Below are 21,602 nucleotides of genomic sequence, written 5' to 3' on the forward strand. Positions count from 1 at the left end.
ACTGCCAAAAACTACATATAAAAAATGTATTAATCCAACAAAAACATATTAAATGTTTGCAGACTTACTGCACACTAAACATACATATTTTTCTTTTACCACTACTATATAAATTGCAATCATAAGAACCTCATTACTCAACATTAGCAATTATATACCCGTAAAAATATTTATTAGCAATAACTCCCCACCCTCAACCCATATAATTGTAGTATTTTTTTTCAATTATTTTATTTTTGTTATTAAAATTTCTTATTATTTTTTTGTCAAAACTAACTTTACAAACACTACCCATCCTTAACCCTATAAACCCACCATCACACTTCTAAATTAAAATATTATAATAAATTGATAATATAAAATTGGTAAATTTAGAAATTTGTGCTAATATTTACTATTTTTGTTTGAAATTTGTAAAAAATTATTAATTTCAAAACACTACCCACCCTTATCCCCTATAAATCCTAAATACCTCTTATTAAAATAATTATCTCCTTACAAATTTTAAATTTTAATTTAAAAAACTATTATAAATGTAAATTTTAATAATAAATATTAAATTTTATATATATTTGTAAAACAATCCACACCCTTATCCCCTATATACACAAAATCCCACTTATTACATTTATTTTCTTATTAAAATTGTAAAATTTCAATTTTAATACCAAATTTGAAATTTATTTATTTTTTTTAAAATTTTTTTTTTTATATATATTTCTAAAACACTCCACAACCTTATCCCCTATGAACCCTAAATTCCACTTATTAAATTATTTATATTATTAAATTTTTTTAAATTCAATTTTATTCCAAAATTTAATTTTGAAATTATTTCATAAAAATTTACATTTAATTTTTATTTATAAAACACTCCCCACCCTTATCCACTATATACCCAACATCCCACTAATAAAATTTATTTCCTAATTAAAATGTAAATATAGCAATTTTGTTCACAAATTAAATTCGAATTCCAAAAATATTTCTTAAAATATTTTATTTAAAATATATATTTTTAAAACACTCCCCACCCTTATCCCCTATAAACCCAACATCCCGCTCCTAAAATTATATATCAAAATTAAAAATATAATATTAATATAAACAAAATTATTATTTTAAATACACTTAAATAAACATTTTCTAACACTTATAAACAATAATTTTTAACTATTAACAAAATCACAGAATACTATACTTTTTCGATATTTTCACAACACGATATTATGTCTTTCGATATACTATACCTCGATATTTTACTACACATAACATTATCGACATTTTTTACATCGATATAAAAAATAGAGATATTTTATCCCATCGATATATTTACTTCGATATTTCTGTATATCGATATTACATTTCCGATATTTTGTCTACTCACCGTGAAGTCAACATGTTTCTGTGCTTATTCCTTGCTTCAATTAGTCACACACATTCATCAGGACATCAAAGGATGTGACCTTGTTAAGTAACACATTGGTGCCGATCACGATCCGGCAAAAACCGGGTACGAACCGTCGGACGGAGCATAATCTCCGTCCGACGCGTACCCGGTCGTCAATTTTTACAAACAAGGAATTACGATTCGCACGGGTACACCAGTACCGTACGAATCGTAAAAAAGCCCGAACGACCAAAAAAAACCTACCAATGCGATCCGGAAAAGCGCCGACCTGACGTCGGGACGCTCGCAGCCAGCCATTCACGACCCAGGAATCACGATTCGCACCGACGTCACCCCGCACGGTGAATATTTTGCGGCAGCCAAAAACTGCCGGGAAATCAGGACGACGCGAACAAGGACCACCAGTACGCGACGGACAGACGACGACGCGAACAAGGAGGACCAGTACGCGACGGACACACAGGACGACGCGACCAAGGAGGACCTGTACGCGACAGGACGACGCGATCAAGGAGGACCCGTACGCGACAGGACGACGCGATCAAGGAGTACCAGTACGCGACGGACAGACATGGACCCGAACCTACGAGTCATCCCTGCCCTCATAGCAGTCCACCTCCTCTACAGGTTACGACGCAGACGCCGCAGAAGGTCAGAATAACTAAGGGAGGGGGGAAAGTGGGGTGGGGTGGGGGTGGCACGACCAGGGCAGGCCACAAAACAACCACATAAGTCACACACCACACATGGCCTGGACATACCTGACTCCCATGCCCTGGTCACCACGAGGGGGTGGGGGCGTGTCCTGATAAGCCAGCGACCGCCACAACGGAAGTCCGTCACCACGCGAACCGGCAACACAACCAGACAGGTACGTCCCGTACCCACGCCTGAAGAGCGTGGGTACGAGTCGTACCACGCCCACACACACGTCCCCCCAACAATGGCGGGACGGATTGTACCCACGTGGCAAAGGCCTGGGTACGGCCCGCACAAGCATCACATAGCGTGGGGACGGATATGTACGGACCCTACCCCCACCCCGTATGCATGGAGCGTACCCCCACCCCAACAGTGTAAGTACGACCCGTACCCCCACCCGCGTATGCATGGAGCGTACCCCCCATGCCAACAGTGGAAGTACGACCCGTACCCTCACCCGCGTATGCAAGGATCGTACCCCCCACCCCAACAGTGTAAGTACGACCCGTACCCCCACCCGCGTATGCAAGGAGCGTACCCCCCACCCCAACAGTGTAAGTACGACCCGTACCCTCACCCGCGTATGCAAGGAGCGTACCCCCCACCCCAACAGTGTAAGTACGACCCGTACCCTCACCCGCGTATGCAAGGAGCGTACCCCCCACCCCAACAGTGTAAGTACGAGCCGTACCCCCACCCGCGGACTCACGGACCGTACCCCCACCCCAACAGTGTAAGTACGACCCGTACCCCCACCCGCGTATGCAAGGAGCGTACCCCCCACCCCAACAGTGTAAGTACGACCCGTACCCCCACCCGCGGACTCACGGACCGTACCCCCACCCCAACAGTGTAAGTACGACCCGTACCCGCACCCGCGTATGCAAGGAGCGTACCCCCCACCCCAACAGTGTAAGTACGACCCGTACCCTCACCCGCGTATGCAAGGAGCGTACCCCCCACCCCAACAGTGTAAGTACAACCCGTACCCTCACCCTCGTATGCAAGGAGCGTACCCCCCACCCCAACAGTGTAAGAACGACCCGTACCCCCACCCGCGGACTCACGGACCGTACCCCCACCCCAACAGTGTAAGTACGACCCGTACCCCCACCTGCGTATGCAAGGAGCGTACCCCCCACCCCAACAGTGTAAGTACGACCCGTACCCCCACCCGCGGACTCACGGACCGTACCCCCACCCCAACAGTGTAAGTACGACCCGTACCCTCACCCGCGTATGCAAGGAGCGTACCCCCCACCCCAACAGTGTAAGTATGACCCGTACCCCCACCCGCGTAAGCATGGAGCGTACCCCCCACCCCAACAGTGTAAGTACGACCCGTACCCCCACCCGCGGACTCACGGACCGTACCCCCACCCCAACAGTGTAAGTACGACCCGTACCCTCACCCGCGTATGCAAGGTGCATACCCCCCACCCCAACAGTGTAAGTACGACCCGTACCCCCACCCGCGTATGCATGGAGCGTACCCCCCATGCCAACAGTGTAAGTACGACTCGAACCCTCACCCGCGTATGCAAGGAGCGTACCCCCCACCCCAACAGTGTAAGTACGACCCATACCCCCACCCGCGGACTCACGGACCGTACCCCCCATGCCAACAGTGTAAGTTCGACTCGAACCCTCACCCGCGTATGCAAGGAGCGTACCCCCCACCCCAACAGTGTAAGTACGACCCGTACCCACACCCGCGGACTCACGGACCGTACCCCCCATGCCAACAGTGTAAGTACGACTCGAACCCTCACCCGCGTATGCAAGGAGCGTACCCCCCACCCCAACAGTGTAAGTACGACCCGTACCCCCACCCGCGGACTCACGGACCGTACCCCCATGCCAACAGTGTAAGTACGACTCGAACCCTCACCCGCGTATGCAAGGAGCGTACCCCCCACCCCAACAGTGTAAGTACGACCCGTACCCCCACCCGCGGACTCACGGACCGTACCCCCACCACACCAGTGTAACTAGACTCGTACCCTCACCTCGAATGCATGGAGCGCACCCCCACCGTGTATGTTCCAAGCGTACATATCCAGAAATAGGAGGTGTGTGTGCAGAGTCCACCCAGCAGTGCCCAGAGGCAGGAGGGGTGTGTGCCTATCACTCCCAGCAGTGCCCAGAGACAGGAGGGGTGTGTGCAGAGTCCTCCCAGCAGTGCCCAGAGACAGGAGGGGTGGGTGTGGAGTCCTCCCAGCAGTGCCCAGACACAGGAGGGGTGGGTGCAGAGTCCTCCCAGCAGTGCCCAGAGACAGGAGGGGTGGGTGTGGAGTCCTCCCAGCAGTGCCCAGACACAGGAGGGGTGGGTGCAGAGTCCTCCCAGCAGTGCCCAGAGACAGGAGGGGTGTGTGCCTATCACTCCCAGCAGTGCCCAGAGACAGGAGGGGTGTGTGCCTATCACTCCCAGCTGTGCCCAGAGACAGGAGGTGTGTGTGCAGAGTCCACCCAGCAGTGCCCAGAGGCAGGAGGGGTGGGTGTGGAGTCCTCCCAGCAGTGCCCAGACACAGGAGGGGTGGGTGCAGAGTCCTCCCAGCAGTGCCCAGAGACAGGAGGGGTGGGTGTGGAGTCCTCCCAGCAGTGCCCAGACACAGGAGGGGTGGGTGCAGAGTCCTCCCAGCAGTGCCCAGAGACAGGAGGGGTGGGTGTGGAGTCCTCCCAGCAGTGCCCAGACACAGGAGGGGTGGGTGCAGAGTCCTCCCAGCAGTGCCCAGAGACAGGAGGGGTGGGTGTGGAGTCCTCCCAGCAGTGCCCAGACACAGGAGGGGTGGGTGCAGAGTCCTCCCAGCAGTGCCCAGAGACAGGAGGGGTGTGTGCCTATCACTCCCAGCTGTGCCCAGAGACAGGAGGTGTGTGTGCAGAGTCCACCCAGCAGTGCCCAGAGGCAGGAGGGGTGGGTGTGGAGTCCTCCCAGCAGTGCCCAGACACAGGAGGGGTGGGTGCAGAGTCCTCCCAGCAGTGCCCAGAGACAGGAGGGGTGGGTGTGGAGTCCTCCCAGCAGTGCCCAGACACAGGAGGGGTGGGTGCAGAGTCCTCCCAGCAGTGCCCAGAGACAGGAGGGGTGGGTGTGGAGTCCTCCCAGCAGTGCCCAGACACAGGAGGGGTGGGTGCAGAGTCCTCCCAGCAGTGCCCAGAGACAGGAGGGGTGGGTGTGGAGTCCTCCCAGCAGTGCCCAGACACAGGAGGGGTGGGTGCAGAGTCCTCCCAGCAGTGCCCAGAGACAGGAGGGGTGTGTGCCTATCACTCCCAGCAGTGCCCAGAGACAGGAGGGGTGTGTGCCTATCACTCCCAGCTGTGCCCAGAGACAGGAGGTGTGTGTGCAGAGTCCACCCAGCAGTGCCCAGAGGCAGGAAGGGTGGGTGTGGAGTCCTCCCAGCAGTGCCCAGACACAGGAGGGGTGGGTGCAGAGTCCTCCCAGCAGTGCCCAGAGACAGGAGGGGTGGGTGTGGAGTCCTCCCAGCAGTGCCCAGACACAGGAGGGGTGGGTGCAGAGTCCTCCCAGCAGTGCCCAGAGACAGGAGGGGTGGGTGTGGAGTCCTCCCAGCAGTGCCCAGACACAGGAGGGGTGGGTGCAGAGTCCTCCCAGCAGTGCCCAGACACAGGAGGGGTGGGTGTGGAGTCCTCCCAGCAGTGCCCAGACACAGGAGGGGTGTGTGCAGAGTCCTCCCAGCAGTGCCCAGACACAGGAGGGGTGGGCGTGGAGTCCTCCCAGCAGTGCCCAGAGACAGGAGGGGTGGGTGCAGAGTCCTCCCAGCAGTGCCCAGACACAGGAGGGGTGGGTGTGGAGTCCTCCCAGCAGTGCCCAGAGACAGGAGGGGTGTAACACATGTGTGTGAGGCTGGAATTACCCACATCCATACTGCCTACAAGGGAACATGTCCCCATGAACTCATGTCAACAGACTCCACACACAAGTACAGTGATCACCAAGGATGCCACGATTGTTGCAGGTGGAGACATGGCCATGCATGCATGGCCAAAGTAGAAGGGCTCCGTCACACACACAGCTCATGTAGACACTGCTCTGCGCTAAACATTGGGAACACCCTGCAGGGAAGAAATCTGGGTACACAGAGGAAGGAATACACCCTGGGACAATTGCACCATGCAGTAACTGCTTACATGACCAAAGGAAGTTAGCCAACACCTTATGATGGCACACAGATCCCAGGGTCCCCCCAATGAGCAGAACACTACTACATATCCCACACACCCAAACCCTTAAACACCACCCAAAACCATGTAGCAGCCCCACCAACACCAATACCACCATAGCAGTAGTGTGATAATGAAAACAAAATTAAGCTTTATTCAGCATGAGCACAATGTCCGTGGATCGCAGGCAGTTCAATATTCACAAAGCCCATAGGGCAGTCAATGATTCGCAGCTGGATGGGGGACACAGTGGGATGCGTGTCCCCTACCTTGCCTGCACAGTCAAATGGCATCGTCTTCCATACTGGTGAGGGCATCAGGGGGGGGGGAAGCACCAGGCACCGCAGGGACATCAGGGCAAAGGGGCGGCGTTGTGGGTGCAGGGATGGAGGACTCAACCACAGGGGGTGTGTCATGGCCAAAGGCGGAGGCCAGGATGGCACTACACACCTTAGCAAGGTCCTCCAGGGACTCCCCTGCACCCGAAGGGACCTCAGGCCCCAAGGAGGGGGGGGGGTCAGAGGGATGGGTCGCAGCGCCACCGGGGGAGGGTGGAGACAGGGGGGGAGACTCAACCACCCTGACCGAGGACTTCCTTGACCGCTTGCGTGGTGGTGTAACTGTGGGGCTCAGGGACAGAGCGGCCATGAAGGAGTCCTTGGGGGAGATGTGGCCAGGAGAGCTGAGGGGAGGGGATTTGGAGGGAGTGGACTGGGTGGAATGCGGACTCCCACTATGGCTGCGTGTCACATGTTTGCCCCCCGACCCAGTGGATGTGCCTACCTCACCCTGTGTGTGCGTGTCAGGAGGAGTGCAGTGGACCTTCCCTGCTGGTGTGGTGCCTGTGTCTGTTGATGTGGGTGCATGCCGACGTCTGGGTGTACGTGGGACAGGCATGGGAGTGGGAAGTGTGGATGGGGCAGGGGTAGGTGGGGGGAGGTCGCGCTGCAGGAGACCCACTGCTGCAGTCAGTGTGGAGTCTATGGACCTCAGCAAGTTGCGTTGGTCAGCCTGCGATGAATGAATGCCCTCCAAGAATGCCTCGATGTTGGTGAGGGTTTTCCCGTGGGCATGGAGGACATTAAGGATCACAGCCTGACCAACCTGCAGTTGCCGCTGGATGTCCACAGACTCAGCATTGGCGGCAGCAGTGGAGACAGGGGCAGGGGGTGCAGTGCCTGGCCGGAAGGAGACATGCGGTGACCGGGCACGCTGGGAAGGGACACGAGCAAGTGGGAGGCGGCTGATGGGAACTGAGGGGGCGGTGCGAGGTGTTGTTCCGCTGTCAGCTGCTGGTGCAGCCACCGCCCACTCGGAGACATCCTCCTCGGACCTGTCAGCTTCGTATTCTGACGTGCCAGTCGACAGGTCCTCGGCCGCACTATCCTCCACCTCTGTCCCACTCGATGTGCCAGCCCCGATGTCACGGCTGGCACTGGTGCTCGGTCCCTCCGCCTTGCCTGTGTCCATGTCTCCCTCTGTGTCCCCCGATGATGCTGTGGGCAGGGTGGAGAGACAGAAATTAATCAGACAGCTGTACACATCAGTCACATGAGTCCAATCGACATAGGTAACACTGCATAGCCTGAAAAGGAAGATCCCTAACATCTACTAAACAAGGTACCGATGTAGGGCATGAAACACACAGTTGGTTGAGCCACCATGCCACTGAAATACCATGGAGAGCATGAGACAATAGCTAAAGACAGGAAACGGAGTCTGACATAGCACCCAGGCCCTGGGGACAATCCAGCACTGCATCTGCACCACACAGCGTTGGCGAAAATACCGATGACCAGGGACCATATCCATGAACTTGAGACACATGCTGCATAGGTAATGCTGAAAACATGCCCAACATGACTCGGTCACTGCACCTTGCGTGTGTGTCCAGAAACATCACACACTGCCCAGACCCAGCAAGTAGAAATCAGGATTTGACACATAGGCATTGCCCGCCCCAACAAACCCGTACACGAGGCAAATTGTTGAGACACAGGTGGCACCAACATCTCATAGTCTGGGTGATAAACACAGGGGCAGGAAAAATGCAAGATTGGACGCCAAACAGCCAAGGTGCGCCTGTACAAATAATGAGGTACCAGTGCCCATCCTCAGATGAGTATAACAAGACACACAGGCACTGGCAACTGTGAGTATGAAGAAGGACAATCAGGTCAGGCTGCACAGTGGACACCTGTACAAAATAGCACGTCTATATACATGGTGACAGGGGACAATGGCACAGAGCACAACCTACGCTGTAGACACTGAGAGTGTCCACGTTTATGATGACACATACACCACTGAGGAAAAGGTGCCCCAGGGGACAGTAGTGGGCACGCAACTACATGCTACTGAATGGTAATGACTGCAACACACGTCACCATCCCTGCACTATGCGTATCGCACACTCATGCACATCATGTCACAGGCCACTACATAGGACATGCGCGCTGTAAGGCATGACACATGAGAGACCAACTCCCATGTCTGGAGTCAGCATCAGTGCCAACTGACATGGAACCCACATGCAGTGAACTTGACAGCGCACAGGCAAGGTCCCACAACCTGTTACACACCACCCCCACACATGATGCTACAGTCATTGTTCTCGTGGACAAAGCGCCAGCCTACATTACCTTGTGAAGGAGTGACTACACACAGACCAGGGAACACATTGCAAGGAGGGGAAGGGTGGCAGGGGCGCAGCGCTATACTGGGGCAAACAGGATCTGCACAGCACCTTTAAACCCTGCCAGTGAATTCATGCTACTGTGCCCTTACAAATGCCGGTGACACACAACAAACACACATGTACCTACCCCCTTCCGGCTGCTGCATCGCCTGTAAGCGCCTCTCCAGGTCTGGAAAGACCACCGGCAGCACACGCCTGTGGAGGTGGCTCAGACGGCGGCGGCCGCGGTTCTTGTGGCTCTCAGGTGAGTCCCCCAGCAGGAGCCGTGCAATCCTCCGCGTCCAGCACCGGATATCCTGCCAGCGTTTCCTCACCTGGGGCAGGCTCCGCCTCCGACCATCCACACCCCTCACGGCACTGACGGCGGTCAGCCAGATCTGCTCCTTGGCAGTGGCGCCTACCTGTGAGGAAGAACAAGTGACACCACATCAATACACCAGCCACATGTCACAGAGAGACATATGAGTACAAATTAGCTGGTTACAACAAGGCATGTCATGCAGTCAACGCATTGCACCTTTGTCATAGGGACATCATCCCCTGGTGAGAGAAAAAGCAGTACGTGCCATAGTGGGTACACAGGTGGAATGATGGCAATGTCACAATCAATGATCAAGGCTCACACTGTGCATCACACCAACACCTCCTGTCTCAGGGCACTGCTGTGAGGACTCCACACCCACCCCTCCTGTCTCAGGGCACTGCTGTTAGTGATAGGCCCCCACCCCTCCTGTCTCAGGGCACTGCTGTTAGTGATAGGCCCCCACCCCTCCTGTCTCAGGGCACTGCTGTTAGTGATAGGCCCCCACCCCTCCTGTCTCAGGGCACTGCTGTTAGTGATAGGCCCCCACCCCTCCTGTCTCAGGGCACTGCTGTTAGTGATAGGCCCCCACCCCTCCTGTCTCAGGGCACTGCTGGGAGGACTCTGCATCCACCCCTCCTGTCTCAGGGCACTGCTGTTAGTGATAGGCCCCCACCCCTCCTGTCTCAGGGCACTGCTGTTAGTGATAGGCCCCCACCCCTCCTGTCTCAGGGCACTGCTGTGAGGACTCCACACCCACCCCTCCTGTCTCAGGGCACTGCTGTTAGTGATAGGCCCCCACCCCTCCTGTCTCAGGGCACTGCTGTTAGTGATAGGCCCCCACCCCTCCTGTCTCAGGGCACTGCTGTTAGTGATAGGCCCCCACCCCTCCTGTCTCAGGGCACTGCTGTTAGTGATAGGCCCCCACCCCTCCTGTCTCAGGGCACTGCTGGGAGGACTCTGCATCCACCCCTCCTGTCTCAGGGCACTGCTGTTAGTGATAGGCCCCCACCCCTCCTGTCTCAGGGCACTGCTGTTAGTGATAGGCCCCCACCCCTCCTGTCTCAGGGCACTGCTGTTAGTGATAGGCCCCCACCCCTCCTGTCTCAGGGCACTGCTGGGAGGACTCTGCATCCACCCCTCCTGTCTCAGGGCACTGCTGTTAGTGATAGGCACACACCCCTCCTGTCTCAGGGCACTGCTGGGAGACATCAGGCACCCCCCCCCTGGGACCCCCCCGACAGTACATGGCATGTGTGTCACACCAGGACACAATGCCTGAAGTCACAGTCACAACATAGGGACAGTCTGTGCCAGTGGCCTATGCACTCACCTGATACCCTGGTCGCCCATACAGCATGGAGTACTGTGGGAGGATCACATCCAGCAGAGCCATGTTCTCCTCCAGGGTGAATGGCTGTGTCCTCTCCACAGCCCTTGACATGGTTCCAGGGAATCAGTAGCAGCAGCTGGGTCGACGAATGCAAAGATGTGCAGGCAAGTACTCCCTCATGGGACCTGGCTGCCTTATATGTGCCCTTCTGCCCAGTCTCATGCACAGGAGTACAGAGTGATTGGTCACTCACATTTGCATCCTATGTTTCCACCAATCCCTTCAAACCTAGCAGTCTGTGGGTTCTCTATCGGTTTCATTCTCCTGCATTATGTCAGCCCCACAAACACATTGCAACAAAGTAGAAGAATTCCAACTGACTTCTGCTGTGTACCTTCCAGAACAATTTCGAAATTTGAACTTGGTCTCCATGACAACCAGCATGCATGTAGGCCTTAATACTTGTCCCCTATGTAATTTGGAGCATCACACACAGGTACGGTGCGTTTCGGGGCCCTAGGGCACCCCAAATGCATGGCAACGGCCCGTACATGCATGCCTACGTTCACTATCACTATGCGTGTCCTCGCGTATGCGTACTCGTAGTGGTACGGGCCGTACACTCGCATGTACGCTCACTATCACTACGAGTACGCATACGCGTGCAGACCCATAGTGATAGTGAGCGTAGATGCATGTGTACGGTCCGTACCACTACGAGTACGCATATGCGTGCAGACCCATAGTGATAGTGAGCGTAGATGCGTGTGTACGGTCCGTACCACTACGAGTACGCATACGCGTGCAGACCCATAGTGATAGTGAGCGTAGATGCGTGTGTACGGTCCGTACCACTACGAGTACGCATACGCGTGCAGACCCATAGTGATAGTGAGCGTAGATGCGTGTGTACGGTCCGTACCACTACGAGTACGCATACGCGTGCAGACCCATAGTGATAGTGAGCGTAGATGCGTGTGTACGGTCCGTACCACTACGAGTACGCATACGCGTGCAGACCCATAGTGATAGTGAGCGTAGATGCGTGTACGGCCCTATCACTATGGGTGTCCTCGCGTATGCGTACCCGTAGTGGTACGGACCGTACACACGCATCTACGCTCACTATCACTATGGGTCTGCACGCGTATGCGTACTCGTAGTGGTACGGACCGTACACACGCATCTACGCTCACTATCACTATGGGTCTGCACGCGTATGCGTACTCGTAGTGGTACGGACCGTACACACGCATCTACGCTCACCATCATGATGGGTACACATACGGCAGCACTCCCACAGTGATTTGGGAACATACACAGGCCCTCTTAGCAGCAGTACGGCGGTTTTTACACATCACAGTGGTGATAGGCGACACACAGGTAGGAATAGGGCGGACATACTTGTCCATGGATGGACATACTTGTCCATGGATGGACATACTTGTCCAGGAATGGACATCAAGGCATCGTCTGTGCATTACTACATGTGTGGGGCACAGGTGTGACAGGCTGTGATGTGGAACATGACTCCTGAGTGGAGAAGGCACCAGATGTATGATGAGATGTGTATAGGTGTACTGTGTGACGGTGCAATGTGTGCCAGGCATGCCCTTGACTCCTTTGACATGTGTGCATGTCGTACTGCGCACTTGGGGTGAGCGTCACTGGCATGGCACGGACACCAACACACGGAAGTGTCCCATGATGCCCGGTACAGGGGTTATGACACATGACTTGTCACTACCCACATTGCACAATGTGACTATGTCATTTATGTGTGCGGGATTTCCATCAGGTTGATGTTGTAGCACCCTCAAAAGCTGCAGCCGTTGCAGCAACCAACATGTGTCTGTGTGTAGATTGTCATTGCACACTGTTCCGCACACCATGCCACATGTGTTATCGGATGTGAGGTGCACATGTATGCATGGGACACGGAGTAGCGTGACAAGGCCATGTCAGCATCCTCACAAGGAATGTGTGGTGAGTCATGACATGTGCACCTTCATGGCAAGGTGTGTGGGCAGGCCTAGTGTAATGTCATGTGACCTGTGGCTCCGGTGTTCCGCTACCAGTCTCTGCAATCGGCATCCTACTTCTGCTGATGTGTGGGTGTATGTCACTCCTGTCTTGCGTCTGGCTGTTCACTTGCACTGGGACACAGCTATTCCCATGGCGTGGCATGGGGAGGTTCTCAATCTCCGTGTGTAGCTGGGTCTTGGAAGGAGTGTCACCTTGCATCCATACGTGTCCTGGGCATGTAGCACATACCTGACTCCCTATGTAGCATGTGTGTATTGCCAGATTTACATGTGCTCAGTAGACATGAGTTGTTGTCGTAGTGCACTGTAACGCCCTGAACGTCTCAGGATCGTTTAACAGACACGACAATGAGGACGCAACCACTTGTGAAGGGTTAGTTCTTTTAATGAAGGCAAATAAAATACAAAGAACAAACAAAAGTTATAGTCACTGGAATCCTCCAGGCTAAGTACGTTACCAGCCCACAGCACGGATGGTCCTAACCGTCCTCTGCATATACGCCGATCCCGGCGTATGCCAACAGAGGGCAGAAATGAAATGGCCGACAATGCCAATCGGTAGGCTGTGAGGGGCACGAAGAGTGTTGGGGAGAATCGAGGAGTCAGGGAAACACCCAGCCGGGGTCTCTACCTGAAGGGAGCAGCCGCTCAACCTCTTCCTCAGACTGCACCGGGACGCGGAGTCACCTCCTGGTGATGCGTCACCGATACCCCAATCACAAGCAAGAAGACTGGACCGAGAGCAGCCGCTCGATCGATCCTGTGGACTTCCGAGTCTGTAACGCGGCAAACACCTCCTGGTGTGCGTTACAGCTGGCAGTCCCTGTGTCTCTGGTCAGGCTGGGAGTTACGACTCCAACCAGCAAAAGCGCCACTGCGCTTGGACTCAGCCGAGTCAAAAAGCGAAGCTCAATGGTTGACCGGTAGAGCTTCCGGGTCCTTCACAGGTGACGATGGGGCAAGACACGGCCCAGGGAGTAACGACTCGACCTACCTCCGTTCTTGCCTTACTGGAGCACCACTCCTGAACACTGCTCTTCACGAAGCAGGTACGTCGGTGTAAACACAATATCCGACAGCCTTGTACCTCCCGGTTCCTCCCTTTATAGGGCGTGTTTTCCTTGAGTTATGTAACAGCTCTCCTGTTTACATAAGGGCGTGTTTCCCTTGAGTTATGTAACAGCTCTCCTGTTTACATAAGGGCGTGTTTCCCTTGAGTTATGTAACAGCTCTCCTGTTTACATAAGGGCGTGTTTCCCTTGAGTTATGTAACAGCTCTCCTGTTTACATAAGGGCGTGTTTCCCTTGTATGACAGGAATTCTTGACATGCACTCACTCTTCCTTGTCACTTCCAAATTACTGCAGAGCGCCGCCTCTTGCCCGAAGAATTCCAGACTTGGCTGCCATGCAGGAGAATGACAGGATCCGGCTCTACCGCTTCACCCAACCGTTGATTCTGGAGCTGACGGCGAGACTGGCACCACACCTGCAACCGCAGCACAGGTACCCTACGGCACTGACACCCCAGCTGAAGGTAATGGCTGCCCTACATTTTCTTGCCACGGGTACCTTCCAAAATACCATAGCTCATGTTGGTGGCATGTCCCAGAGCATGTTCAGCGGTGTGCTGCATGATTTCTTGGAGGCCATGTTGATTCACCTGGATGACTTCATCAAGTTCCCAACCCCTGAACAGATGACTGAGGTCAAGCGTGGATTCTATGCCCTGGGAGGGATGCCCCATGTCATTGGGTCCATAGATGGGACACATGTAGCTTTGGTACCACCACATGCACGGGAGGTGGCGTACCGCAATCGGAAGCACTACCACTCCATCAATGCCCTTGTGGTGTGTCTGTCCAACATGGTGATTTCACATGTCTGTGCTCGTTTTCCAGGATCAGCACACGATGCCTACATCATGAGGCGTAGCGGGATGCCTGATATGATGATGCAGCTGCGCAACGAACGGGCATGTGTTGTTGGTGGGTACAGTCTGTCTGTCCTGTATTCTGTATAGCCTACCAGCACGACCGCTTCACCACTTCTAACGATGTCCATGTGCTTCCCATGTAGGGGACGCTGGCTATCCCAACATGCCTTGGCTGCTGACACCTCTCCGCAACCCCATCACGCCGGCCCAGCTCCGCTACAACACCGCCCATGGCCGGACAAGGCGAGTGATAGAGAGGACGTTTGGCATGCTGAAGAGCCGATTCCGGTGCCTCCACAAGACCGGCGGTGCACTCCCTTATGCCCCGGCGAAGGTCTGCAAGATCTTCATGGTCTGCTGCATGCTGCACAACATGGCAGTTGAAAGAGCTGTGCCACTCATCCTGAATCAACATGACGAGGACCATCCACCCGTGGAGGACGAAGGGCTTGGCAATGGGGCTAGTGATGTGGAGGATGTGGAGCCGCAAGAGGACATCCGGACTCGGCTCATACGCGACTTCTTTGCTTAGTGGTGAGTACCAGTGTCTGAGTGTGCACGCATTGGTCCCCGTGTGGCATGCGTTGTGATGTGTGTCTCCACCTGCATGTATGGCACGTGAGTCCGAGGTGTGTGTGGGTGTGTCACTGGAGTGATGGTGGCAGTGATGGTAGTATTTCCCCAGTCACAATGATGACCTAGCATGTTGTCATCCATACATGTGTCGAGTAAATGCACATGCAAGTGGCTGTGTTATTTGTGGCTGACTTCTTGTGTGTCTCTCTTCCCCAGGTACCTGCGCATGCCGTTTGCTGGTTGCATTGTTGTGCCACTGCTATTCCTCATGGACATGACATCGTGGGCTGACTCAGCGTTACAGGCACGGACACGTTTGGAAGTCTCCATGGGGTAAGGGATGCATCTGGGGTGTATTGGTTGTGGCAGTTGTTCACGATGTATGCACACTGCCCCTGTCGATGTGTTGTTCCTCTGCAGCCATGTCGCATCCCCATGGGACACGACATGCAGCTGTGTACACCTGAATAGATGGTCTGCCTGGTTGACAGTCATCAGTGATGGGATAGTGGATTGTGATGATGGCATCAATGTGTGTGACACTGCCCTCGGACACATACGGTTAGCATTGGCTTGACATGGTGTGGGACTTCCACATCAGCGGATCTATGGTGTATGGCAGGCTCTCCGTGTGCAGCTGTGGGTATTTAGCTGTTAGCTGACGCTTGTGTGCCAGTACCATGGCTATCACGCATTTGTGCTGCAGAAGGGGGGTGCCAGTGTTGGACCCACATGTCACTCCACATGATGTGTTCATGTGTACTTCGAGTTGCCTCTGCAATCCCGAATACATGACTAATAAAGGTGTCCCTATGCCTCCAAGGTGCCTCTTCTCAGTCAATGCTGGTGTGTTGGCACGGTGCATCCTGCATGTCTGGCATGGTATTCCCTGATTGTGGCTATGTGTCAATGTGTCGAGTGGCAAGATGCAAGCTGTGTGTGTGGGCTGAGACTGTGTATTGGGCATGATGTCCATGACTGCGTGGGTATTGTGACATGTGCCATCCCCATGCATCCAACGTTGGCCAGGCCCCCATTCTCTGCATCCACCGGACTCAAGCTTGCAGGACATGGTTCTGCCACCTGTCTACACATACCTGGGTGCCCCCCAGGACACTGGACTGGATCCCTGACCTCTGCGCATGACTGTTGGTGTACTCAATGTGTGTGTCAGCACGGTTGTTCGGCCACCCCCTCAGCTGGTTGTGCCCATCACGGGTGTGTATGGTGCTCCATGTCTGTCTTGCCTAATACACTGTGACCCATGTGTCCTGTGCCAGACTCAGGCCCCAGGGTGTGGATGGTTGAAGAGAAAAGATGACTCAGGCATGTTTAGACTTTACAAGACACATGTTAGGTAATAATGCTACCAGCAGGCATCTACTCTTCATAGTGTGATTTATTATTGGGGGGGGGGGACAAAGTGAGGGGCTTTCCGGGATTATGGAATCCAAAGTTCAGTAGGGGAGTTGGTGTCCTTGCCATTGGAAATCCTCAGAGTCCATGCCACAGTCTTTGTCAACATTGGTCAGCCAGTGACCAGCAGGGCCATGTGGCAAAGAATGTCTCTTGATGCTGTGATGCTGTTGCTCCAGTGGGCCAGGTGCCAGGCCAGGTGTCCTGGGAGATGGTGATGTAGCAGCCACCCTCACGGTCCTTTCCGTGGACGACCTGGCCTCCTGCGGGGAACCTCACCAGCAGGCCGTGACGACGTCTGGGATGCTCCGTCGGATGTTTCCTCCTCCTCCTCCTGATCCCTCCCTGTGGGTGGTGATGTTCTCCGCCTTCTGGCACAGGGAGGGTCGGCCATGGTGTCGGCCATCCGACGGAGTGTAGCGTGAATCCCCTGGAATGCCGTCACTTGCTCAGCCTGTCTGTCCTCCATCCTCCGTTGGTGTACCAGTAGACAGGCAATTAGCTCCGCATGTTGCTGGGCCTGCTGGGCCTTGATCCCCTCGAGGACGGACACAACCTGGGCCATGCCCGTGGTGTCCTGCCGGTATGAGTCCAGGATGTTACGGACATGGGAAAATACCGGATCCCCAGCCAACTGGTCAGGCTCGCGCCTCCGCCGTCCTCCACTCCCACCACCCCTGCCCACTTGCACCTGGCCTGCACTTGTGGGCACATGGGGTCTCCGGGACCCCTGAGGGGTGGGAATGGCGTTGTCGCCTGCCTCCTCCTGGGTGCCCGGGACACCGTGTCCCTCCTGGCGAGCCTGGCTGCATTGTGGTGTTGGGGCAGGGATCCTGGGTGTCTCCTGGGATGTGGCAGGAGTGGGGGTGGTGGTTGGCACAGTTGTACCTGACGCAGGTGCTGCAGGTGGTTGGACACCAGAGGGGCCAGGTCGGTCGGGGTCGTCCGCAGAGTGGTGAGAGTGGTCGCTGCCGGTGGGATCGGGCTCCTGCAGATCCGGGTCCTGTGAGTGTTCCCCCCCAGTGTTGGGGGGTGCACCACGACGTTGACCTGTGTGTGAGAGAGACAATGTTAATTTTGGTCCATGCAACATCCATGTTTCATCCGTTTCAAAGTTGGCACATTTCCTCTTGGAATTAGGATCGGTCTTGCATTCCACTCACAGTGCACTTGTGCATGGGTGTGTCCCTTGGGCACCACTTTGGCCCCTTTAACTATGTGTGGCACAGTCTTACTTGCTGCGTCAAGTGTGACTGCAGTCAGCAGTGGAGTGGGCAGGTGTGGCGAGCCATGCATTGGCGCCTTCCGTGTAGCACTGTACATGTGCACATGGAGTGGATCCACACACTTATATGATCCAGGTAGCTGTCCTTGTGCTCGTGAACAGGTTGTGACATGGCCCTGTGTTTTGCCATGGTGAAGAGGGGGGGTTCTGGCACTGGCCACCCTTGTCTACATGCACGCAGTCTACCTGCTGACGAGCAGACATTCACACACGCAACACGGCTGATTAGCTCTCCCTGTGTCTCGCTCCCTCTGTGTCCCCCTCTCCCTCCCTCCGTGTGTCAGCCTCCTCCCTCTGTCCGTCTCCCTCCCTCTCTGTCCCCCTCTCCCTCCCTCTCTGTCGCCTTCTCCCTCCCTCTGTGTCCCCCTCTCCCTCCCTCCGTGTGTCAGCCTCCTCCCTCTGTCCGTCTCCCTCCCTCTCTGTCCCCCTCTCCCTCCCTCTCTGTCCCCCTCTCCCTCCCTCTCTGTCGCCTTCTCCCTCCCTCTGTGTCCCCCTCTCCCTCCCTCCGTGTGTCAGCCTCCTCCCTCTGTCCGTCTCCCTCCCTCTCTGTCCCCCTCTCCCTCCCTCTCTGTCCCCCTCTCCCTCCCTCTCTGTCGCCTTCTCCCTCCCTCTGTGTCCCCCTCTCCCTCCCTCCGTGTGTCAGCCTCCTCCCTCTGTCCGTCTCCCTCCCTCTCTGTCCCCCTCTCCCTCCCTCTCTGTCCCCCTCTCCCTCCCTCTGTGTCCCCCTCTCCCTCCCTCCGTGTGTCACCCTCTGTCGCCTCGGCCCAGCTTCCTGGGCACACACTGTTAGCAGATCTTTGAGTGGCCCTTGGCTTGTTGATGTGAGTTTGTTCCTGATCTCCAGGCACCCATTGGGTGTGATGTGTGTATGTGCGCTGCTGCTGTGGTGGTGTGTGCTGCCACTCTTTCACAATGTTGGCTGTTCATTAGCTGCTGTCATGTGCAAAACAGTGCCTTCACCCCCATGTGTTGATGCAAGGCGTCCGCCATTTGCTGGCAAGTCATTCCTTTGTTGGGACACACTGTCTGTCTGGCTGTGACCTAGGCCATATGGGTAGAGTGAATTGTTGTCTGCTTCTGAGTTGCACTATGTGCTTTTTGGGGCCCAGCCTCCCGCCATCCGGGTTACCGTGTCATGTGTTGTTGTCTTCTGTGGCCTGTGACTTGACATTGTCCAGCTGGGTGCATGGGGCATGGTGGCAGCAGTGGCATGTGCGTGCTCATGGAGTGTGGTTGAGTCATGCGATGGCTTGTGGTGGTTGCGTGCCTGTTAGTGATGTTGGTTGTGGATGCCGTTCCCCCCATGTGAGGTGCGTTGTTTGTGTACTCACCCGGGTCTCGGAGTCCTTCTAATCCTTCGACTGCCTCCACCGGCAGTATGGCCATCACCCTCTCCTCCCAGGGATGGTAGTGTACGGGTCTGCGGGAGGGCCCTCCTCCGGTGGCGTTGGCCTGGTCGTGTTCATCCTGCCTCTTGGCTCGGACCCTCCTCCGCAGATCGTACCACCTGTTCTGGCATTCCTGCCTGGTCCGTCTGGTGTCCGCAACAGCATTCACAGCATCGACGATGGTCTGCCACATGGCTGTTTTTGCTGCCTGGCTGGTGTTTCTGACCAATGTTCCAAAGATCTGTGGCACGACTCTGAGGATTTGATCAACAAGAACCTCCAACTCTCGGTTACTGAACTTTGGATTCTTGGTAGTGGGCATGATGAGGGGTGTGGATGGTGGGGGGGGGTGTGGATGGTGGGGGTGGTGTGTGGATGGTTGTGGGTGTGTGGGTGTGGTTGTGCAGGTGCGTGTGTGTGTGAATGTGATGAGGGTGTGTTTGTGAAGGTGGTTGTGTGAAGGTGTGCAAGTGTAAGGTGTAGTAAAGGTTGAGGTCTGGTGCTGTGGGTTGTCTGTGGGGTCTGGCAGCAGTGGGTCTGTTGCAAAGGCTCATGGTTTGTGTGTGTGGGCCCTTTTTATTGGTCCATTGGTGGGTGTGGCTGTGTTTGAATTTTGGGTGGGTTGGTTATAAGGAGTGGTGGTGTATTGGGCCTCTGTTTGTTTTTGGCAGTTGCAGGTCAGTGAAGGTGTTGTTTTAGTGTTTTTTGGCCATGTTTAGTGGCTTTGTGCCATTCGAATGGTGTATTGTTGTGTTGTTTTGTTTTGTCCTGGTTGTGTCCGTGCGTTTTGAGCGTGTGTACGGTGTGTACATGGGCCATTTGGTTGTACGGTGCTGTCCTTGTGTGTGGCTTGGTACGACTCGTACATGCGGTTGTGATGTTGGGGCCTGGGGTGCGCTCCGTAGTTAGGAGGTTGTGTTGGGGGTAGGACTCGAACGTACTGGGATGTACATACACGGTGGTTCGACACGTACAGGGGTGGGGGTAGGACTCGAACGTACTGGGTACACGGTGGTACGACACGTACAGGGGTGGGGGTAGGACTCGAACGTACTGGGGTGGGGGTACACGGTGGTAGGACACGTACAGGGGTGGGGGTACGACTGGAACGTACTGGGGTGTGGATACACGGGGGTAGGACACGTACAGGGGTGGGGGTACGACTGGAACGTACTGGGGTGTGGGTACACGGTGGTACGACACGTACAGGGGTGGGGGTACGACTGGAACGTACTGGGGTGTGGGTACACGGTGGTACGACACGTACAGGGGTGGGGGTACGACTGGAACGTACTGGGGTGGGGGTACACGGGGGTAGGACACGTACAGGGGTGGGGGTAGGACTCGAACGTACTGGGTACACGGTGGTACGACACGTACAGGGGTGGGGGTAGGACTCGAACGTACTGGGGTGGGGGTACACGGTGGGACGACACGTACAGGGGTGGGGGTACACGGTGGTACGACACGTACAGGGGTGGGGGTACGACTGGAACGTACTGGGGTGGGGGTACACGGGGGTAGGACACGTACAGGGGTGGGGGTAGGACTCGAACGTACTGGGTACACGGTGGTACGACACGTACAGGGGTGGGGGTAGGACTCGAACGTACTGGGGTGGGGGTACACGGTGGGATGACACGTACAGGGGTGGGGGTACACGGTGGTACGACACGTACAGGGGTGGGGGTAGGACTCGAACGTACTGGGATGTACATACACGGTGGTTCGACACGTACAGGGGTGGGGGTAGGACTCGAACGTACTGGGGTGGGGTGACACGGGGGTAGGACACGTACAGGGGTGGGGGTACGACTGGAACATACTGGGGTGTGGGTACACAGTGGTACGACACGTACAGGGGTGGGGGTACGACTGGAACGTACTGGGGTGGGGGTACACGGTGGTAGGACATGTACAGGGGTGGGGGTACGACTGGAACGTACTGGGGTGGGGGTACACGGGGGTAGGACACGTACAGGGGTGGGGGTACGACTGGAACGTACTGGGGTGGGGTGACACGGGGGTAGGACACGTACAGGGGTGGGGGTACGACTGGAACGTACTGGGGTGTGGGTACACAGTGGTACGACACGTACAGGGGTGGGGGTACGACTGGAACGTACTGGGGTGGGGGTACACGGTGGTAGGACATGTACAGGGGTGGGGGTACGACTGGAACGTACTGGGGTGGGGGTACACGGGGGTAGGACACGTACAGGGGTGGGGGTACGACTGGAACGTACTGGGGTGTGGGTACACGGTGGTACGACACGTACAGGGGTGGGGGTACGACTGGAACGTACTGGGGTGGGGGTACACGGTGGTAGGACACGT

Source organism: Triturus cristatus, chromosome 1_2 (genome assembly GCF_964204655.1).
Source record: "Triturus cristatus chromosome 1_2, aTriCri1.1, whole genome shotgun sequence".
NCBI lineage: Eukaryota > Metazoa > Chordata > Amphibia > Caudata > Salamandridae > Triturus > Triturus cristatus.